The sequence below is a fragment of the Dermacentor variabilis genome, chromosome 3 (assembly GCF_050947875.1).
Source record: "Dermacentor variabilis isolate Ectoservices chromosome 3, ASM5094787v1, whole genome shotgun sequence".
Taxonomy (NCBI): domain Eukaryota; kingdom Metazoa; phylum Arthropoda; class Arachnida; order Ixodida; family Ixodidae; genus Dermacentor; species Dermacentor variabilis.
Window position 1 is genome coordinate 204,683,119 of NC_134570.1, and position 20,848 is coordinate 204,703,966.

A 20,848-nucleotide genomic window follows, 5' to 3' on the forward strand; every position below is an offset into this window, starting at 1 on the left:
TTTTCTCAGCGGTTGTCGCATGTCCAGTGTCCCACAAAATTCCCTCCACCTTTTTCGGTCCAGTTTGGTGAGGTAACGGCGTATTTGTCTTTGTGCCCGTCGACAAGTTCTGAGGTCTTCGATATTCTTAGTACGTAGAGCCTTCCTTTCGGCACGCTTTCGAATGGCACATAACCACAAAAACGTTAAGAGCACAGTAGCAATACTGCGAAAGACAAAACTAACTTTTATTGGGCGAACCTGTGCCCACAAAACAGGCTACACTTATAACACAACGATAGCGGCGAACACGGTCGGCGATCGTCGAAAATCTGATCAACGTGTCAAGCGCGTCGGCTTTTATACATCAATCATCGAATGGTCCAGACTAATCGTTGGGACCCGCGTGCCTTCCACAAAGTTCTACACCATTCGCGTCAGGCGATGAAATCGGATAACATAAGGTTCGGCGACAACAGAAAGCGGATAGAAGTATCGATAACTTTCCAGAAACTTCGCATACATGCAGGCGCGTCCCGCGCTGTGCGATAACATTTGTTAGGCGGCGAAACGTGGTCGCCCGATAAAGATAAGTACACGTGTCATTACCCCCTCTTCAAAAAGCATCGACCCGATGCTGCAAACAAACGAAAGTAATAAAGAAAAGCACTCGTAGGAAAGAAAACAACAAGATAAGGAAATTCGTCAGCGTCCGTAAAATGGTTTAAGGCGCACCACGCGGACCACTTCAGATCGTGCGCGGCGCCGCTGTGAATGCGAAATGCCGTCTGGCACGACCTCATAGTCCAGTGCGCCAATACGTCGGATGACCTTGTAGGGTCCGAAATAGCGTCGCAGTAGCTTCGCACTGAGTCCTCGTCGGCGTATCGGAGTCCATACCCAAACACGGTCGCCGGGCTGGCACTCGATGAAGCGTAGTCGGAGGGTGTAGTGTCGGCTGTCGGTGCTCTGCTGGTTCTTGATCCGCAGGCGGGCGAGCTGTCGGGCTTCTTCGGCGCGCTGGAGATAGGTAGCGGCGTCAAGATTTTCCTCGTCACTGACGTGCGGTAGCATGGCGTCGAGCGTCGTTGTCGGGTTCCTGCCGTAAACCAGCTTCCCATGTAGCACAAAAGAGATACGTAACGTTTTCGTAGCGTTTATCCAAGACGATAAAAACGGGTTAAAGAAGACACGAATGAGAGAACTTCGGCGGGAAAACGTCGGATATCTCTGCTAATGTCCGGCTTAATTACTTTCTTGAGACGATCTAGAACAGGTCTGCAAGACGTATTCGAAAAGCTCGTCTAGAAATAGGATTGGGAAAGACACAAGTAATCCTTTTGCCAAAACTATTCGTAACCAATTTCTAAACGTTTTTAGGACGTTATCAAAAAGCTGGTCTAGAAGCCTTCTTGAAAGGTTTACGATCATCTGAAGCTAATTTTCGCGGGTGACGGGCGCGATCAGACATCGTTGTTCAAAACACGCGTTTAGTTTCGCCTCACGCGACTGGCCTATGCCGCGCAGACGTCGTCAGCCGCACCCGTTGGCACGGCCTAGGCCAATCGCGTGAGGTGAAACTGATCGGGCGTTTCGAACAACGATCTCCAATCGCGCCCCAGATGAGTAGAAGCGTCGGTGTTGACTGTAAGAACCATGGCGCAGTGCCAAGCACTGTTCCCCGCATGGCCGGCGCATCGTCTACCAAGTCGCACGAAAATGAGCCTGTTAGGAATAATAAATCCTTAATACCGCCTTTAGTAAGCTACGATGCTTACAACCACAATGGGAACGACCTCCTGCAAAGAACAAATGGCCACGTCTTGGCAGGTGGCCAGACCAAGCCCTTCATGCCAAGAGTGCATGAAATGAGAACATTGTGACAAAGCAAGAACACTTTATTAAAATGTAATGCTTATGCAAGGTTCGAACAAACTGTGTGAGAAATGCAAATAGAAATAAAAGTACATCAACAATGACAAAAGTCGCAGAAAGGATTCGTAATGAACTCGAAAGTGAACATTCACTAGCACATAAACAAAATTCCAAGTACACATACAAAAATGAACAGAAAAACCTGGAGTGTAGTAAGTGTCTAATTTATCATAGTAAAGTGCGCGTGCTATTAGATGGACTAGAGTTACGCAGAAGTGACATCGGAGCGAATGGAAGAAGTAGACTGAAAAATGCAAGAGTATGAATTGGATGGTAACTGCCTCCAAGCAATGTTACCAGTCATCTAGAAGCTTGAAAAGAGCACAAAAAGAAATACCACCGCATACCATCATAAAACAATCCTGTGACAGAAATAAAAAAATGGGAACAATGCAAAATTGGAAATATTGCCTTTAGTATATATCAAAGAAGGTAATGGCGAGAAAAATAACCATACATCAAAAAAGCAATAAAGTGAAATTAGTACAGAATACTTAAACGGGGGATTCAGTGTAACAAGTGAACACTACTGTAGTACAGCGAACGATGAGACAGTAATGCTGCATCTTGCCACTCCAGAACGTGAGAAATGAATATGCAAGCCTCATATTAGAAACTTACATAAACATGGAAATAAAATGGAATGCACTGGAAGCTGCATTTGTGTAACAAAGGAAGCAATGGTCATAATAAATAGTAAGTGTTTTATCTAAAAAGCCCTTTACAAGAGGCAAAGTTGTACCTCTCTGGCAAAAATAAAGTTGCAACGAATAATTTGCAAACCAGCAAATACATTAATTAGCACACTGACATGTCACACTTTGCGCACATCTCCAGTCTCCTAAAGTAAAAAAAAGCACTCTGAATGAGAAAAACATTTAACACATGTAGCCCAGAGCAAATTCTTTGCCAGTTCACTCACACTTTCACATCCAAAAACATTTGACACAAAGTCCAGGCACAGTTCCACTGATGTTTACCAATTCACCCCCACTTTCACGTCCAAAAATATTTGGCACACAGTCCAGGCAGAGTTTCATAGATAAACACCTTGAGAGCACCCTACTGATTATTGTGCAGTCCCGCTGCTGGAAATAGAACTGCCGCACATGCTGGTAGTGGTTTCAATCTAGACACAATTGCTGCCCTGGACAGGTATGTTCAGATATCTGCACTGGTGCTCCATTTTGTCGAAGTAGACACATTGATGCACTACGCTGGTAATTGAAATGTTTTGAATGCACAAGTATTGGCTTCACCAGAGAGACTTGCCCACATACCACCACTGGCATATATATGCACTTGCTCTTCACTCAGTAGCATTGAACTTAAAGTGTTCCCTATGTGGGAGCCATGTGTAAAACCGGTGTCACACGACCACTCTCGATCGCGATCAAGCCCGATCCGGATCGAAATTATCGATGCGACTGGCTCACTCTCGTAGCTTGCGCAGAGGAGCCATCACGACCGAGAAATTCGATTTGTAACGGACTGGATAGCGGCTAAAAGAGCCCCGTGTGAAACCGGTATGAAATAATGCACAGACGTACGCTAGCAAAATGTGCTGCACAAGGACAAAGAACTGCGACATGCCCTGTTGTGCGAAGCGCGTGAACAGAACACATGTATATATATATATATATAAAAAACCACTGCCAGAGCGCTTCGCGAACTCCATGCGCACACATGGCACCCGCACGAACTCGGCAGGCCGCCGTAAAGCGCGAAGGGCGCACAGCGTATATTCCAACACATGTCCCAAACTGCAAACAATCGTACTACCAAAAGCACACAAGTTATTTTATACCAAGGGCATACTCGACTCACGTATGCAGTATCCACAAGCAAGTTATGCAGCGTACATGCTGTATCCATTCGCCAAATAGTAAAATTGATAACAAGCACAAAGCTACAAGGGACTCAATACATTACTACCATTTGAGGCATCAAATAAAATCGAATTTGGCCGTTTCATATATTGGACACAATATATGGACACATGTGGTACCCGGTAAGACCATGAAATACCCATCACGTGGGTAAAGGGGGCGAAAACACAATCGAGAACCTGAAGCGCAAACGATAAAAGCACGGTATGGTGCACGCAAAATTCTGTCAGTGCGCTGTAGCGCGAGGGAAGAAAATATGGCGAGCACTTGACCTCACCTTTTGGGATACCGCACTAGTAGTGAATCATTTAAAAAAAGCCTGTTTGAACCAGTTCCCTTGTCTGCAACACTCTTGCTAAACGGGAGACTAAAATACCACGATGATGGCTCTATTGCGGAGATCGGCAAGGTGCGCACAGACAGAAATTTTGCCGCCTTTCTTCGCATTCTGCAAAATGCTTTCTTGTTAGGATCACGCATAGCGGCCGACCCCGACGCTAGGGACACACAGGCACGATTTCGTCCCTCTAACTTTCGTCCTTATACTGCCCTTAACGCCTTAATTACAGCGTCAGTGAAAAGGCGCCTCACATAACATGACAATGAACTTGAAGAGCTGATTAGTGCCCTCCACTCCGCGCCCTCCAATTGAAAACACTACTGATTTCCAAATTAAACTACACAAACAGATCGCACAACCCAAACTAATCACAGAACGTCGTTTTCTTGACGGCAAAACCCTGCAACACTTACATGACAAAGGGCAGCGGCAGCACATTCAGAACAGCCGCTATCATACCACAGCGCAATGCAAGTGCGATAACGTTATTATGCCCGGCTCAAACAGATCGCACAACCCAAACTAATCACAGAATGTCGTTTTTTTGACAGCAAAGCACTGCAACACTTACATGACAAAGGGCAGCGGCAGTACATTCAGAACAGTCGCAAACAGACCATAGTGCAATGCGAGTGCGATAACGTAACTATGCCCGGCTTCACGAATAACGTGGCCGCCTTGATCACATAACAATTGAAAACACTACTGATTTCCAAATTAAAACCACACAAACATATCGCACAACCCAAACTGATCACAGAATATCGTTTTCTTGACAGCAAAACACTGCAACACTTACATAGCAAAGGGCAGCGGCAGCACGTTCAGAACAGCCGCAAACACACCACAGCGCAATGCGAGTGCGGTGACGCGACGACGCCATGACGACGCGACTATGCCCCGGTTCGCCCGGCTGCCCAGCATCACGAATCACGTGGCCACCTTGGTCACATGATTTGACGACGGTATCGCCACCTTGCGCAAGGTTGGATCGCGTTGATGGGTTGTTGAATATTGTAGAAGCCGCTAAAGAGGCTGACGCGCCGTGGCATGGCGGTGGCGTTTTGAGTCGTTTGCAAAACGTATTCACCCCTCGTTTTTAAGCTGTCTGGCTTCCAACGTTATCAAAACGTATTCACCCCTCGTTTTTAAGCTATCTTGTTTGGAACGTCTTTGATGCGTCGATTTTGGTCAAAAATCCGTTTCAGACGTTGAATCCCTTAATACGACGTTTTCAAGACTTTGTGTGCTACCTGGGTTAAATGGCGTGATCGGTGTTTCTTGCACCGCCGTGTTGTAAGCGAATGTTATGTACGGCAGGACCGCATCCCACGTCTTGTGTTCGACGTCGACGTGCATTGCTAGCATGTCGGCGAGGGTTTTGTTCAGGCGCGCCGTGAGACCATTCGTCTGCGGATGGCAGGCAGTCGTCCTCCTGTGACTTGTGTGGCTGTATTGCAGAATGGCTTGCGTGAGCTCTGCTGTAAAAGCCGTTCCTCTGTCGGTGATAAGGACTTGTGGAGCACCATGTCGCAACAGGATGTTCTCGACGAAAAATTTCGCCACTTCGGCTGTGCTGCCTTTCGGTAGAGCTTTAGTTTCAGCGAAGCGGGTGAGATAGTCCGTCGCCACGACGATCCACTTATTTCCGGAAGTTGATGTCGGAAACGGTCCCAGCAAGTCATCCCGATCTGCTGAAAAGGTCGGTAAGGAGGCTTGATCGGCTGTACTAATCCCGTTGGCCTTGTCGGTGGTGTCTTGCGTCGCTGACAGTCTCGGCATGTCTTGACGTAACGGGCGACATCGGCGGTTAGGCGCGGCCAGTAATACCGTTCTTGTATATGCTCGATAGCGTCCGGGAGAAACCGAGGTGCCCAGCTGTCGGATCGTCATGTAGGGCGTGCAGTACTTCGATCTGGACGCAGCGCCGACGGAACAACAAGAAGGTAGTTGGCGCGGACTGGTGAAAAGTTCTTCTTCACGAGTCGGTTGTTTTGAAGCGTGAACGAAGACAATCCACGCTTAAATGCCCTAGGGACAACGTCAGTGTGACCTTCCAAATACTCGACTAGGGCTTTTAGCTCCCGGTCTCCTCGTTGCTGTTCGGCGAAGTCTTCCGCGCTTATTATTCCAAGGAAGGCGTCGTCATCCTCGTCATCTTGCGGCGGCGGGTCAATGGGGGCGCGTGATAGGCAATCGGCATCTGAGTGTTTTCGTCTGGACTTGTACGTTACAGTGATGTCGTATTCTTGTAGTCTGAGGCTCCACCGTGCCAGTCGTCCTGAAGGGTCCTTTAAGTTAGCTAGCCAACACAACGCGTGATGATCGCTGACTACTTTGAATGGCCTGCCATATAGGTAAGGGCGAAATTTCGCTGCAGCCCAAACGATGCCGAGGCATTCCTTTTCGGTTGTAGGATAATTGCCTTCCGCTATTGACAATGACCGGCTAGCGTAAGCTATCACGTGTTCATGTCCATCTTTTCTCTGGACTAGGACGGCACCGAGGCCTAGGCTACTAGCGTCAGTGTGTATTTCTGTATCGGCGTGCTCGTCGAAGTGCGCAAGTACGGGCGGCGACTGCATGCGTCGTTTGAGTTCTTGAAATGCGTCGGCCTGCGGCGTTTCCCACTTGAACTCGACGTCACATTTAGTTAGCTGTGTCGGCGGCTCAGCGATGCGCGAAAAGTCCTCGACAAATCGCCTGTAGTAGGCACACATGCCAAGAAATCTACGCACTGCCTTCTTGTCATTAGGCTGCGGGAACTTTGCGATGGCAGCTGTCTTCTGCGGGTCGGGGCGGACTCCAGACTTGCTGATGACGTGGCCTAGGAACAGAAGCTCATCGTAAGCGAAGCGGCACTTTTCTGGCTTCAGAGTGAGCCCTGATGACTTGATGGCCTCTAGCACTGTTGCAAGCCGCCTAAGGTGATCGTCGAAATTTCCGGCGAAGACAACGACGTCATCCAAGTAAACGAGACAGGTCTGCCACTTCAATCCTGCTAAAACCGTGTCCATTACGCGCTGGAACGTTGCAGGCGCCGAGCACAGTCTAACTGGCATAACCTTGAACTTGTACAGGCCGTCTGGGGTGATGAAGGTGGTCTTTTCGCGATCTCTTTCGTCGACTTCTATTTGCCAATAGCCAGACTTGAGGTCCATCGACGAGAAGTATTTAGCGGTGCAGAGCCGATCCAATGCGTCGTCTATCCGTGGGAGGGGGTATACGTCCTTCTTCGTGATCTTGTTCAGACGACGATAATCGACGCAGAAACGTAGGGTTCCGTCCTTTTTCTTCACCAGGACAACAGGGGATGCCCACGGGCTTTTCGATGGCTGGATGATGTCGTCGCGCAGCATATGGTCGACTTGGTCTCTTATAGCCTCACTTTCTCGCGGCGAAACTCGGTAAGGGCTCTGGCGGTGTGGTCGAGCTCACTCCTAGATGATTATGCGATGCTTGGCGACTGGTGCTTGTCGAATCCTCGATGACGTCGAAAAGCAGCCTTTGTATCGTCGGAGCAAATTTCTGAGCTGCTGTTGCTTAATCAAGGGTAGACTTGGATTAATGTCGGAGTCTGGTTCGGGAACCATGGTCGTCGGGGTAGATGCGGCGGAATCCGAGAGGACAACAGCATTACTGGTTTCCAGAACTTCCTCGATGTACGCGATCGTCGTGCCCTTGTTGATGTGCTTGAACTCCTGGCTGAAGTTTGTCAGCAACACTTCAGTTTTCCCTCCATGTGGTCGAGCGATCCCTCTTGCGACGCTAATTTGACGGTCTAGGAGTAGACGTTGGTCGCCTTCGATGACGCCTTCTACGTCAGCGGGTGTTTCGGTGCCGACCGAAATAACAATGCTGGAGCGAGGCGGGATGCTCACTTGATCTTCGAGCACACTCAAGGCGTGGTGACTACGAGGGCTCTCCGGCGGTATCGCTTTATCTTCCGACAGCGTTATTGACTTCGACTTCAAGTCGATGATTCCCAGGTAGCACAAAAGAGATACGTAACGTTTTCGTAGCGTTTATCCAAGACGATAAAAACGGGTTAAAGAAGACACGAATGAGAGAACTTCAGCGGGAAAACGTCGTATATCTCTGCTAATGTCCGGCTTAATTACTTTCTTGAGACGATCTAGAACAGGTCTGCAAGACGTATTCGAAAAGCTGGTCTAGAAATAGGATTGGGAAAGACACAAGTAATCCCTTTGCCAAAACTATTCGTAACCAATTTCAAAACGTTTTTAGGACGTTATCAAAAAGCTGGTCTAGAAGCGGTCTTGAAAGGTTTACGATCATCTGAACTAATTTTCGCGGGTGACGGGCGCGATCAGACATCGTTGTTCAAAACACGCGTTTAGTTTCGCCTCACGCGAAACAAACCTCATTGGCCTAGGCCGTTGGCACGGCCTAGGCCAATCGCGTGAGGTGAAACTGATTGGGCGTTTCGAACAACGATCTCCAATCGCGCCCCAGATGAGTAGAAGCGTCGGTGTTGACTGTAAGAGCATTGGCGCAGTGCCAAGCACTGTTCCCCGCATGGCCGGCGCATCCTCTACCAAGTCGCACGAAAATGAGCCTGTTAGGAATATTGAATCCTTAATACAGCCTTTAGTAAGCTACGATGCTTACAACCACAATGGGAATGACATCCTGCAAAGAACAAATGGCCACGTCTTGGCAGGTGGCCAGACCAAACCCTTCATGCCAAGAGTGCATGAAATGAGAACATTGTGACAAAGCAAAAACACTTTATTAAAATGTAATGTTTATGCAAGGTTCGAACAAACTGTGTGAGAAATGCAAATGGAAGTAAAGTACATCAACAATGACAAAAGTCGCAGAAAGGATTCGTAATGAACTCGAAAGTGAACATTCACTAGCACTTAAACAAAATTCCAAGTACACATACAAAAATGAACAGAAAAACCTGGAGTGTACTAAAGTGTCTAATTTATCATAGCGAAGTGCACGTGCTATTAGATGGACTAGAGTTATGCAGAAGTGACATCGGAGCGAATGGAAGAAGTAGACTGAAAAATGCAAGAGTATGAATCGGATGGTAACTGCCTCCAAGGAATGTTACCAATCAGCTAGAAGCTTGAAAAGAGCACAAAAAGAAATACCACCGCATACCATCATAAAACAATCCTGTGGCAGAAATTAAAAAAAATGGGAACAATGCAAAATTGGAAATATTGCCTTTAGGATATATCAAAGAAGGTAATGTCGAGAAAAAATAACCATACAACAAAAAAGCAATAAAGTGAAATTAGTGCAGAATACTTAAACGTGTAAAAAGTGTAACAAGTGAACACTACTGTAGTACAGCGAACGATGAGACAGTAATGCTGTATCTTGCCACTCCAGAACGTGAGAAATGAATATGCAAGCCTCATATTAGAAACTTACATAAACATGGAAATAAACTGGAATGCACTGGAAGCTGCATTTGTGTAACAAAGGAAGCAATGGTCATAATAAATATAGTAAGTGTTTTATCTAAAAAGCCCTTTACAAGAGGCAAAGTTGTACCTCTCTGGCAAAAACAAAGTTGCAACGAATAATTTGCAAACCAGCAAATACATTAATTAGCACACTGACATGTCACACTTTGGGCACATCTCCAGTCTCCTAAAGTAAAAAAAAAGCACTCTGAATGAGAAAAACGTTTAACACATGTAGCCCAGAGCAAATTCTTTGCCAGTTCACTCACACTTTCACATCCAAGAACATTTGCCACAAAGTCCAGGCACAGTTCCACTGATGTTTACCAATTCACCCCCACTTTCACGTCCAAAAATATTTGGTACACAGTCCAGGCAGAGCTTCACAGATAAACAGCTTGAGAGCACCCTACTGATTATTGTGCAGTCCCGCTGCTGGAAATAGAACTGCCGCACATGCTGGTAGTGGTTTCAATGTAGACACACTTGCTGCCCTGGACAGGTATGCTCAGATATCTGCACTGGTGCTCCATTTTGTCGAAGTAGACACATTGATGCACTACGCTGGTAATTGAAATGTTTTGAATGCACAAGTATTGGCTTCACCAGAGAGACTTGCCCACATACCACCACTGGCATATATATGCACTTGCTCTTCACTCAGTAGCATTGAACTTAAAGTGTTCCCTATGTGGGAGCCATGTGTAAAACCGGTGTCACACGACCACTCTCGATCGCGATCAAGCCCGATCCGGATCGAAATTATCGATGCGACTGGCTCACTCTCGTAGCTTGCGCAAAGGAGCCAATCACGATCGAGAAATTCGATTTGTAACGGACTGGATAGCGGCTAAAAGAGCCCCGTGTGAAACCGGTATCAAATAATGCACAGACGTACGCTAGCAAAATGTGCTGCACAAGGACAAAGAACTGCGACATGCCCTGTTGTGCGAAGCGCGTGAACAGAACACATGTATATATATATATATAAAACCACTGCCAGAGCGCTTCGCGAACTCCATGCGCACACATGGCACCCGCACGAACTCGGCAGGCCGCCGTAAAGCGCGAAGGGCGCACAGCGTATATTCCAACACATGTCCCAAACTGCAAACAATCGTACTACCAAAAGCACACAAGTTATTTTATACCAAGGGCATACTCGACTCACGTATGCAGTATCCACAAGCGAGTTATGCAGCGTACATGCTGTATCCATTCGCCAAATAGTAAAACTGATAACAAGCACAAAGCTACAAGGGACTCAATACATTACTACCATTTGAGGCATCAAATAAAATCGAATTTGGCCGTTTCATATATTGGACACAATATATGGACACATGTGGTACTCGGTAAGACCATGAAATACCCATCACGTGGGTAAAGGGGGCGAAAACACAATCGAGAACCTGAAGCGCAAACTATAAAAGCACGGTATGGTGCACGCAAAATTCTGTCAGTGCGCTGTAGCGCGAGGGAAGAAAATAGGGCGAGCACTTGACCTCACCTTTTGGGATACCGCACTAGTACTGAATAATTAAAAAAAAAGCCTGTTTGAACCAGTTCCCTTGTCTGCAACACTCTTGCTAAACGGGAAACTAAAATACCACGATGACGGCTCTATTGCGGAGATCGGCAAGGTGCGCACAGACAGAAATTTTGCCGCCTTTCTTCGCATTCTGCAAAATGCTTTCTTGTTAGGATCACGCATAGCGGCCGATCCCGACGCTAGGGACACACAGGCACGATTTCGGCCCTCTAACTTTCGTCCTTATACTGCCCTTAACGCCTTAATTACAGCGTCAGCGAAAAGGCGCCTCACATAACATGACAATGAACTTGAAGAGCTGATTAGTGCCCTCCACTCCGCGCCCTCCAATTGAAAACACTACTGATTTCCAAATTAAACTACACAAACAGATCGCGCAACCCAAACTAATCACAGAACGTCGTTTTCTTGACGGCAAAACCCTGCAACACTTTTACATGACAAAGGGCAGCGGCAGCACATTCAGAACAGCCGCTATCATACCACAGCGCAATGCAAGTGCGATAACGCTATTATACCCGGCTCAAACAGATCGCACAACCCAAACTAATCACAGAATGTCGTTTTCTTGACAGCAAAGCACTGCAACACTTACATGACAAAGGGCAGCGGCAGCACATTCAGAACAGTCGCAAACAGACCATAGTGCAATGCGAGTGCGACAACGCAACTATGCCCGGCTTCACGAATAACGTGGCCGCCTTGGTCACATAACAATTGAAAACACTACTGATTTCCAAATTAAAACCATACAAACATATCGCACAACCCAAACTGATCACAGAATATCGTTTTCTTGACAGCAAAACACTCCAACACTTACATAGCAAAGGGCAGCGGCAGCACATTTAGAACAGCCGCAAACACAGCACAGCGCGATGCGAGTGCGGTGACGCGACGACGCCATGACGACACGACTATGCCCGGCTCGCCCGGCTGCCCGGCATCACGAATCACGTGGCCACCTTGGTCACATGATTTGACGACGGTATCGCCACCTTGCGCAAAGTTGGATCGCGTTGATGGGTTGTTGAATATTGTAGAAGCCGCTAAAGAGGCTGACGCGCCGTGGCGTGGCGGTGCCCAGGTAGCACACAAAGTCTTGAAAACGTCGTATTAAGGGATTCAACGTCTGAAACGGATTTTTGACCAAAATCGACGCATCAAAGACGTTCCAAACAATACATCTTAAAAACGAGGGGTGAATACGTATTGAAAACGTTGAAAGCCAAACAGCTTAAAAACGAGGGGTGAATACGTTTTGAAAACGACTTCACATAACTCGCTCTATCTGTTTAGTTATCAAGCCTACCGGCCGGGTACGTTTTCGACAGCGCCGTTTTTGGCGAGAGAATTCGTCGCTTGTCAAACAGCACTCGTCGTGTCAATTGCTCCTCTATTCGACCTACATCAGAATGAGTGCGGCAAGAAAAAGAAATTCTTTTGTCACGTCAGAAACGTCAGAAAAGACTAAGGATTGCAAATGAACGTGGCATTCCAAGGAGAAGTGTTTTGCGCCAGGAGGAAGTGGAGCGCGACTACAGAAACATCGAAGCCGCCCTTACGGCAATGGTAGCCGGCCGAGCCTTCAACAGGAAGAAAGATCTGTATGACTATCCGGTTCCTTCCAGTGTGTTTGGCATATCAAAGGTGTCATCACTAAATGTGACAACGAGCTCCTGGAAAATGAGCAGCGTCGCATGCGAATGCTTCAAAATTCCCGCTGGACAAAGCAGCTTTGCCGTGTTTCCTCTTATTCACAATTAAGTGATGTCAATACCTTACCGCTGAACAGCGCAATGTTTTTTTACGGCTGAGGCACGAGTGTTGTACAGTTTTCGTGGGTATAAAGGTAACATTTTGTGCCCAGTCGTCTGAATAATGAAAACTGCGGTTTTAATATAAACAGTCCGAGCACTTGGATATATATATATATATATATATATATATATATATATATATATATATATATATATATATATATATATATATATATATATATATATATATATATATATATAATGTGTGTATGTGTTTGTTTAACTCCATATAAAATTGTAGGTGATATCTCATGCATATGCAATACAGTAAGCGTGCATTATTCATCTAACAACGCGCTTCCCCGTGAGACCCATGAACAACTTGGAGCTTGGCTCCAGAGCGCTAAATCATGCAAGTCACATGCAGCATAAATAAAAGTATCGAGTTAATAAGCGAACATCACTTTTGGTGCCAACGGAGGGTCACATCGGTACAGTCGTTTCTGGTAACGGTGCTTCGTAGGAAGTGTGCCAACGAATTCTATACTGTGAGCACAATGTACATAAAAAAATTTGCAGAAACCATCGTCGATGCAAGCGATTAGTGCCAACGAGCGAACGAACAAAAAACGCTAGAGAAAGCGAGCGAGAGAGAGAGCAAAATATAGTTAGCGTGAGAGCGAACGAACGAGCGCGCGAGCGTTTTCCTTGCAGATCAACAGTCCGACGACCGACCACCGACGACTGAACTAAGAAAACATCCGACGGGGAGGAGACAGAAAGCTATTCGCTTTAATATTTCTGAAACTCGTCGTTATAGGCTCGCCACGCTTGGGCGCAGAGGGTGGTGTGATCGCACCTATATAGAAGCGGCGATTGTTTTTTTAACATGCTGCAACCACAATGACGCGGCACTGAAAGCGGAAAGCGTCCGAAATGAGAGAGGAAACTGAAAGGCCTTGCGGAACGCCCAGTGGCAACTTCCAGCTCGCCACTCTTGCTGCAGATGGCGTGGCTAAAGAACAATGGAAGAGCGCGCGGCGTCTGGCTCTGCGCAACATGATTCACGGGTCGAGAACTACAAAAGCGCAATGCACACGACACGCAAGACGCGCACACCAAGGCGCCACACCACGGCGCGTCAGCCTCTTTAGCGGTAAAACCCCTCAATTTTTATTTAGCGGCTTGTACAATATTCGACAACCCATCAACGCGATCCAACCTTGCGCAAGGTGGCGATACCGTCGTCACATCATGTGACCAAGGCGGCCACGTGATTCGTGATGCCGGGCAGCAGCATGAGCATGCCGGGCGGGCGAGCCGGGCAGAGTTGCGTCACCGCACTCGCATATCGCTGTGTTGTGTGAGCGGCTGTTGTGAATGTGCTGCCGCTGCGCTTTGTCATGTAAGTGTTGCAGTGTTTTGCTGTCAGGAAAACGACATTCTGTGATTAGTTTGGTTGTGCGATCTGTTTGTGTGGTTTTAATTTGGAAATCGATAGTGTTTTCATTTGGCATGGGACCAAGGCGGCCACGTTATTCGTGAAGCCGGGCATAGTTGCGTTATCGCACTCGCATTGCGCTGTGGTCTGTTTGCGGCTGTTCCGAATGTGCTGCCACTGCCCTTTGTCATGTGAGTGTTGCAGTGTTTTGCCGTCAAGAAAACGACATTCTGTGATTAGTTTGGGTTGTGCGATCTGTTTGTGTGGTTTTCATTTGGAAATCAGTAGTGTTTTCAATTGGGAGGGCGCCGAGTGGAGGGCACTATTCAGCTCTTCAAGTTCATTGTCATGTTATGTGAGGCGCCTGTTCAATAACGCTGTAATTAAGTTAAGGGCGGTATAAGGACGAAAGTTAGAGGGACGAAATCGTGCTTGTGTGTCCCTAGCGTCGGGATCGGCCGCTATGCGTGATCCTAACAAGAAAGTCGCATTTTGCAGAATGTTAAGCAAGGCGGCAGAATTGCTGTCTCTGCGCACCTTGCCGATTTCCGCAATAGAGCCGTCGTGGTGGTATTTTAGTCTCCCGTTTAGCAAGAGTGTTGCAGACAATTGAACTTGTACAAATGGGCTTTTTTAAATGATTCAGTACTAGTACGGTATCCCAAGAGGTAAGGACAAGTGCCCGCCCTATTCCCTCGCGCTTCAGCGCACTGACAGAATTTTGCGTGCACCATATATACCGTGCTTTTATCGTTTGCGCTTCAGCTTCTCGATTGTGTTTTCGCTCCTTTTACCCACGTGATGGGTATTTCATGGTCTTACGAGGAACTTGTGTCCAATATATTAAACGGTCAAGTTCAATTTTATTTCACGCCTCAAATGGTAGTAATATAGTGAGCCCCTTGTAGCTTTGTGCTTGTTATCAATTTTTCTACTTGACGATTGGATACAGCATGTACGCTGCATAACTCGCTTGTGGATACTGCGTACGTGAGTCGGGTATGCCCTTGGTATAAAACAACTTGTATGCTCCAGGTAGCACGATTGTTTGCAGTTTGGGACATGTGTCGGACTGTACGCTGTGCGCCCTTCGCGCTTTACTTAGCCGGCCGCCTGCCGAGTTCGTGCGGGTTCCATGTGTGCGCATGGAGTTTGCGAAGAGCTCGCGCGGTTCTTTTTTTTTTCGATTTGTGTTCTGTTTGCGCGCTTCGCACAACAGGGCATGCCGAAGTTCTTTGTCCTTGTGCAACACATTTTCCTAGCGTACGTATGTGAATTATTTGATACCGGTTTCACACGGGGCCCTTTTGACCGCGATCCAGTCCGTTACAAATCAAATTTCTCGGTCGTGATTGGCTCCTTTGCGCAAGCTGCGCGGGTGAGGGAATCGCATCGATCATTTCGATCCGGATCGGGCTTGATCGCGATCAAGAGTGGTTGTGTGACACCGGTATTACACGTGGCTCCCACATAGGGAACACTTTTAAGTTCAATGCTACTGAATGAAGAGCAAGTGCATATATATGCCAGCGGTGGTATGTGGGCAAGTCTTTCTGGTGAATCCAATGCTTGTGCATTCAAAACATTTCAGCTATCAGTGTAGTGCATCAATTTGTCTACTTCGACAAAACGGAGCACCAGTGCAGATATCTGGGCTTACCTGTCCAAGGCAGCAAGTGTGGCTACATTGAAACCACTACCAGCATGTGCGGCTGTTCTATTTCCAGCGGGACTGCAGAATATTCAGTAGTGTGCTCTAAAGCTGTTCCTCGATGAAGCTCTGCCCGGACTGTTGGCCAAATATTTTTGGACGTGAAAGTGGGGGTCAACTGGTAAACATCAGTGGAACAGTGCCTGGACTCTGTGGCAAATATTTTGGATGTGAAAGTGTGGGCGAACTGGCTAAGAATTGGCTCTGGACTACATGTGTTAAACCTTTTTCTCATTCAGAGTGCTTTATTTTACTTTAGTAGACTGGAGATGTGCGCAAAGTGTGACATGTCAGTGGGCTAATTAATGTATTTGCTGGTTTGCAAATTATTCTTTGCATCTTTGTTTTTGCCAGAGTGGTACAAATTTGCCTCTTGTACGGGGCTTTTTAGATAAACCAATTACTATTTATTATGACCATTGCTTCCTTTATTACACAAATGCAGCTTCCAGTGCATTCCAGTTTATTTCCATGTTTATGTAAGTTTCTAATATGAGGCTTGCATATTCATTTCTCACGTTCTGGAGTGGCAAGATGCAGCATTACTCAGTCTCATCGTTCACCGTACTACAGTAGTGCTTACTTGTTACACTGACTCCCCTGTTTAAGTATTCTGTACTAGTTTACTTCATTGCTTTTTTTGTTGCAGAGTTCTTTTTCTAGCCATTACCTTCTGTGATATAACCTAAAGGCAATATTTCCAATTTTTCATTCCCATTGTTTGATTTCTGTCACAGGATTGTTTTATGATGGTATGCGGTGGTATTTCTTATTGTGCTCTTTTCAAGCTTCTAGCTTATTGGTAACATTGCTCGGAGGCATGCAGTTACCATCCGATTCAAGCTCTTGCATTTTTCAGTTTACTTCTTCCATTCGCTCCGATGTCACTTCTGGATAACTCTAGTCCATCACGTGCTCTTTACTATGATAAATGAGAAGCTTTAGTACACTTCATGTTTTTCTGTTCATTTTTGTATGTGTACTTGGAATTTTGTTTATGTACTAGTGAATGCTCACTTTCGAGTTCATTACAAATCCTTTCTGCGATTTTTGTCATTGTTGATGTACTTTTACTTCTATTTGCACTTCTCACACATTTTGCTTGAACCTTGCATAAGCATTACATTTTAATAAAGTGTTTTTGCTTGGTCACAATGTTCTCATTTCATGCACTCTTGGCATAAACGCCTTGGTTAGGCCGCCTGCCAAGACGTGGCCATTTGTTCTTTGCAGAATGTCATTTCCATTTTGGTTGTAAGCATCGCAGCTTACTAAAGGCGGTATTAAGGATTCATTATTCCTAACAGGTTCATTCTTATGTGGCTTGGTATAGGATGCGCCGGCCATGCGGGCAACAGTGCTTGTCACTGCGCCATGGCTCTTACAGTCATCGCCGACACTTCTACTCATCCGGGGCGCGATTGGTGATCGTTGTTGGAAACGCCCGTTCAGTTTCACCTCACGCGATTGGCGTAGGCCGTGCCGACGAGTGCGGCTGACGACGTCGGCGCAGCATAGGCCAGTCGCGTGAGGCAAAACTGAACGCGCGTTTTGAACAACGATGTCCGATCGCGCCCCTGGCACCCGCGAAAATTCGCTTCAGAATATCGTAAACCTTTCAAGACCACTTCTAGACCAGCTTTTTGATAACGTCCTAAAAACGTTTAGAAATTGGTTACGAATAGTTTTGGCAAAGGGATTATTTGTGTCTTTCCCAATCCTATTTCTAGACCAGCTTTTCGAATACGTTTTGCAGACCTGTTCTAGATCGTCTCAAGAGAGTATTTAAGCCGGACATTAGCAGACATATACGACGTTTTCCCAACGAAATGCTCTCATTCGTGTCTTCTTTAACCCGTTTTTATCGTCTCGGATAAACGCTACGAAAACGTTACGTATCTCTTTTGTGCTACCTGGGTGGCGCCTTGAGTCGTTTTCAAAACGTATTCACCCCTCGTTTTTAAGCTGCCTGGCTTCCAACGTTATCAAAACGTATTCACCCCTCGTTTTTAAGCTATCTTGTTTGGAACGTCTTTGATGCGTCGATTTTGGTCAAAAATCCGTTTCAGACGTTGAATCCCTTAATGCGACGTTTTCAAGACTTTGTGTGCTACCTGGGTTGCACCGTGTTGGTTCAGGAAGTCCATACCGAGAATGACGTCTCGTGAACACTGTTGGAGGATAACGAAGGTGGAAGGGTAAGTCCGGTCATGAATGGTTATTCTTGCCGTGCACATTCCAGTCGGCGTGATGAGGTGTCCTCCAGCGGTCCGAATTTGAGGGCCTTCCCATGCGGTATTAACTTTCTTCAACTGTGCGGCGATGTGTCCACACATTACGGAGTAATCAGCCCCTGTGTCCACTAAGGCGGTAACTGCGTGGCCGTCGAGAAGCACGTCGAGGTCGGTGGTTCTTTGGCGTTGCAGTTTGGTCTTGGCGTCGGATCACGACTGCGTCGTGTTGAACTGAAGTTGAAACGTCGCGTCGTCTTTCGTCGGTGTAGTCTTGGCTTCCGGACGTCGTCGGGACGGCGGCGTGTCGTTATTATGTCATCGAGATGGTCTCTTCGGCGTCTTTGTCGGCGGCGGAGGATCTTCGTCAGTTCGACGAACAGCAACCGCACCTCCATCGGTTGCTGCTTTTAGTTTTCCGGATATGGGCTCGCAGAGCGGCCCTGGGCTGGGCCGGTGTATGCTCGGCGCTGCGGCGACAGGTAGCGGCCTGGTGACATCCCGGACTACCTAGCCGCTACTCAGTGGAGCCCTCGACGACCGTCCCGTTCGCCGTGTTCGCCGGCGACGGGAGGGCGTGCTGGCGGCGGCGGCAGTGGACGACGGAATTGCGGGGTTACAGGGCCCTGGCGCTGTCGCGGAGGGGGACCTTGACGGCGGGCAACGGCGGCGTAGGTCATCGCTTCCGGCTGAGGTTGCGGTGATAGTGGTTGCACCTCAGGGACTCCAAGCGATCGCTGAACCTCTTCTTTGACGATTTCAGCAATTGGATCCACTTGTGACTGCGACCTTGGGTAGAACTTCTGCAGCTCCTCCCGTACGACCGCTCTGATAGTCTCGCGTAGATCGTCGGTAGCCAGTGACTGAACACCGGCGTAGTTTGTAGAGTTCGTGCGGCGATCTAATTGCCGGTTTCGCATCTGAGTGTCTTCTCGATGCTAGTGGCCTCGCGAAGAAACTCGTCGACGGTCTTCGGTGGGCTTCGTACCATTCCTACAAAAAGTTCCTCTTTCACACCAAGCATGAGTAGGCGGACTTTCTTCTCCTCGGGCATATCAGGGTCGGCGTGGCGGAACAGACGGCTCATTTCTTCCGTAAAGATGGCAACGTTCTCGTTGGGTAGCTGCACTCGGGCGTTCAGCATAGCTTCGGCCCTTTCCTTTCGCACGACGCTTGTAAAGGTGCGCAGGCAGCCGCTACGGAACAGGTCCCATGTTGTCAAAGTCGACTCCCTGTTCTCAAACCACGTTCTGGCGGCGTCTTCTAAGGCGAAGTATACATGCCGCAGCTTGTCGTCGGAGTCCCAGTTGTTGAAAGTTCCGACTCGTTCGTAGGTCTCCAGCCAGGATTCCGGGTCTTCATTCACTGCTCCATGGAAGGTTGGTGGGACGCGAGGTTGTTGTAGGATAACGGGGGACGCTGGGGCAGCCATTGGAGTTGTCTTGACCACGATCTTCTTGGTCGTCTCAGGTAGAAGCCCGTGCGCTGGGGGCAGTTCTTGCAGTCTGCGGCTAGCACGCTGGTCTTGGGCGATGTTGGTTTTGTCCTCGGGCTTCGGGCTCGGATCGCGGCTTTGCGGGGGCGTTCAGTACATGAACGCTCCAGCACCTCCACCAGATGTCACGTGGTGGTGACGTTAAGAACACAGTAGCAATACTGTGAAAGACAAAACTAACTTTATTGGGCAAACCTGTGCCCACAAAAAACGTTAAGAACACAGTAGCAATACTGTGAAAGACAAAACTAACTTTTATTGGGCGAACCTGTGCCCACAAGAACAGGCTACACTTATAGCGCAACGATAGCGGCGAACACGGTCGGCGATCGGCGAAAATCTGATCAACGGGTCAAGCGCGTCGGCTTTTACACATCAATCGTCAAATGTTCCAGACTAATCGTTGGGACCCGCGTGCCTTCCACAAAGTTCTACACCATTCGCGCAAGGCGATGAAATCAGATAACATAAGGTTCGGCGACAACAGAAAGCGGATAGAAGTATCGATAACTTTCCAGAAACTTCGGATACATGCAGGCGCGTCCCGCGCTGTGCAATAACATTTGTTAGGCGGCGAAACGTGGTCGCCCGATAAAGATAAGTACACATGTCAGCACATTTGCTGGTCGTTTGCACAGCTGATGGTCATTTTCAGACTTGCTGGTCACAGGCATATTTGCTGGTCGTTTGCACAGTGGCCGGTCGTTTGTAGCCATACTTGACGTTTTCAGACGTGCTAGAAGTTCGCATTTTTCCTTTGCACTTACAGAATTGCTTTGCATTTACAGAACTGCTTTACCTTTACAGAATTGCTAGAAGTTCACATGATTGTTAGACGTTTTCTTATTTGCTTGAAGTTTTCAGATTTGGATGATGTTTTTAGGTTTGGTTGACGTTTGCAACTATGCTTGACGTTTGCAGCTTTGCCTGACGGTTGCAGCCTTGCTTGACGTTTTCAGACTTGCTTGACATTTTCAGACTTGCTCGACGTTTTTACAGTTGCTTGATGATTTCAGAGTTACTTGAAGTTTCCAGACTAGCTGGACATTCAGAGTTCCTTGACATTTG